Genomic DNA, 3,192 nt, shown 5'->3' with positions numbered 1-3,192 from the left:
TTTATTTGTAAGCAGAGAGAGAAAGGAGAGACAGAGAGAATGGTCAAGCCAGGGCTTCCAGCAGCTGCAAATAAACTCCAGATGCATGCGCCACTTTGTTCATCTGGTCTATGTGGGTACTGGGGAATTGAACCTGGGCTTTGCAAGCAAGAGCCTAGACCATTGAGACATCTACTAGTCCTTTTTATTTTTAATTCATTTTTATTTTATTTTATTTTTATTTATTTGAGAGCAACAGAGAGAGAGAAAGACACACACACACACACACATAGAGAGAGAGAGATGGAGAGACTGGGTGCCCCAGGGCCTCCAGCCACTGTAAACGAACTCCAGATGTGTATGCCCCTTTGTGCATCTGGCTAACGTGGGTCCTGGGGAATTGAACCTCGAACTGGGGTCCTTAGGCTTCACAGGCAAGTGCTTAACCACTAAGCCATCTCTCCAACCTCATTTTTTTATTTTTTAATGAGAGAGAGAGCAAGAGAAAGAGAATTGGTGCACCAGGGCCTCTAACTACAACAATCAAACTCCAGACGCATGCATCACATTGTACACATGTGTCACTGTGTACATCTGGCTTATATGGGTTCTGGAAAGTGGAACCCGTGTCCTTAGGCTTCATGGACAAGCGCCTTAACCACTAAGCCATCTCTCCAGCCCTTCTTTTATAAATTTGTATATATATATATATATATATATATTTTTTTTGTTTTGTTTTGTTTTTTGAGGTAGGGTCTCACTCTGGTCCAGGCTGACCTGGAATTAACTCTGTAGTCTCAGGGTGGCCTTGAACTCACTGCGATCCTCCTACCTTTGCCTCTCAAGTGCTGGGATTAAAGGCGTGCACTACCACGCTCGGCACGTTTTTAAAATATTTTTATTTGCTCTTTCTGAGCTGGCGCTCCGCAAGTACAAAACCATGTTCAGCCCCAGTGCCAAGATCATGAAGCTGAATGGCGGGAAGCTGGGCAAGTTCGAGTCTGGCGTCTCCCAGGCGCCACTCAGCTGGAGATGAACTCAGACCTTGAGGCTCAATGTCACCGCCACCAGGGAAATCGAAGCTGGTGGTGGCTGGAAAGCTATCATAATTTTTGTTCTAGTTCCTCAACTGAAATCTTTCCAAAAAAATCTAAGTTTGGCTAGTGCATGAGTTAGAGGGAAAAGTTCAGTGGGAATCATGTAGTCTTCATTGTTCAGAAGATGATTCTGCCCAAACCAACAAGAAAAAGCTGCACGAAAAATAAACAAAAGCGCCCCAGAAGCTGCACTCTGACTGCTGTGCACGATGCTGTCCTTGAGGACTTGGTCTTCCCAAGTGGAATTGTGGGCAAGAGGATCCCTGTGAAACTGGAAAGGGCCAGCTCATAAACACTCATTTAGGTAGAGCCCAACAACGTGGGCAAAGGTTGAAACGTTTTCTGGTGTCTATAAGAAGCTCGCAGGCAAGGATGTTAATTTTAAATTCCCAGAGTTTCAGTTGTAATCAGATGACTAAATAAAGTATCATTCACAATAAAAAATTGTTTGCTTATTTATTTATTTGAGGCGGGGGAGATGGGTTCACCAGGGACTCCAGCTGCTGCAAATGAACTCCAGATGCATGTACCACCTTGTGCATCTGGCTTACATGGGTCCTAGAGAATCAAACCTTGGTCCTCTGCCTTTGCAGGCAAGCACCTTAGCTGCTAAGCCATCTCTCCAGCCCATCTTCCTCATTTCTTTCCAGTCTTGTGTTTTTTCTTCTCTCCGTCTTTCTTTCTTACTTATTTTTATTTATTTGGTTTTTTGAGATAGGGTCTCACTGTAGCCCAGGCTGACCTGGAATTTACTATGTGGTCTCAGGGTAGCCTCGAACTCACAGCGATCTTACCTCTGCCTCCCAAGTGCTAAGATTAAAGGTGTGCACCACCACACCCGGCTCCCTCTTTCCTTTCTGTAGCCAGGGATCAAACCCAGGGCCTTGTATAAGCTAGGCAAGAGCTCTACCACTGAAGTGCATCTCCAGTCCCATTGTCTGTCTCTCTGTCTGCCTCGCTCTCTTTCTCTCTCTGTCATATAAACACACAATTTAAAAAAAAACAGTAATGAAGAGGAGTAAGGAGTAGGGCTGGATCCTAGAAGCCAGGTGAACACAGTGGCTCAAGGTTCAGCTGTGGTCAGGGTGATGAGAACTTGGAATTGGATTCAGTAACATGGACATCATGTGTGATCGTGACAAGAACGGCCTCTATAGAGAAGTATAGACAAGTCTATGAAGAGAGTTTAGAGACAAAGGGTGGAGAGGAGCTGGAGTCAGAGGCAAGAACAGCCCTGCCAGAGAGAATTGAAGGGAGAAGAAAAGGTAGAGGATGGGAGAAGAGGAGGAGCCACCGGAGATGGCAAAGTTGCATTAAGATACAGGCTGTGCATAGGCTGATGGGACGCTCTGGTAGAGTGGGAAACGTGCCAGAGGTGTGACCCAGAATGGGCTCCCTGGTCCTCCCTTCCATACTCCTCCTCCCCTTGCTCTTTCCAGCCCCCAACTTTTTTTAAATGCTAAATTAGGGCTGGAGAGATGGCTTAGTGTTTAAGACACTTGCCGGCGAATCCTAAGGACCCAGGTTCAGTTCCTCAGTACCCACATAAGGCAGGTGCACAAGGTGGTGCGTGTGTCTGGAGTTCATTTGCAGTGGCTAGAGGCCCTGGCAACCCAAGCTCTCTCTCTCTCTTTCTCTCCCTCTTTCTCTCAATAAATAAATAAAATATTTTAAAAATGCTAAATTCTAGGTTCTCTGGCCATACATTGTTCAGGACAACTACATTTTTTTAGTGGTTAGTTCTCTGTATTTAGCCTCTGTGTTTCTTCTTCTTCTTTTTCTTTATGTATTTGAGAGAGAGAGAGAGGCAGATAGAGAGAGAATAGGTGTGCCACATCCTCTAGCCACTACACACTAACTCCAGAAGCATGCACTACCTTGTGTATCTGGTTTACGTGTATACTGAGGAATTGAACCTGGGTCCTTAGACTTCGCAGGCAAGCACCTTAACCACTAAACCATCTCTCCAGCCAGACAGCTGCCTTCTGAATCTGAGTAAAAGCCCCTTGCTAGATTTAAAAAAAAAAAAAAGATATAGTAGTGCTAAGCCACACCCCCATACCTATAACCTCATCTAGAAGTTGAGTTTTGGCAGATGATCAAGTTAAAATGAGGT

General features: G+C 45.1%; 1 pseudogene; it reads left to right on the top strand.

Moving 5' to 3' along the window:
- The first annotated feature begins 919 nt into the window (after positions 1-919).
- LOC123460890 lies at positions 920-1,483 on the top strand (annotated as a pseudogene).
- The last annotated feature ends 1,709 nt before the right edge of the window (positions 1,484-3,192 follow it).

Source organism: Jaculus jaculus, chromosome 5 (genome assembly GCF_020740685.1).
Source record: "Jaculus jaculus isolate mJacJac1 chromosome 5, mJacJac1.mat.Y.cur, whole genome shotgun sequence".
In the NCBI taxonomy this organism is placed as follows: Eukaryota; Metazoa; Chordata; class Mammalia; order Rodentia; family Dipodidae; genus Jaculus; species Jaculus jaculus.
The sequence above is the reverse complement of the archived record's forward strand: the minus strand, read 5'-3'. Positions and strand labels throughout refer to the sequence as shown.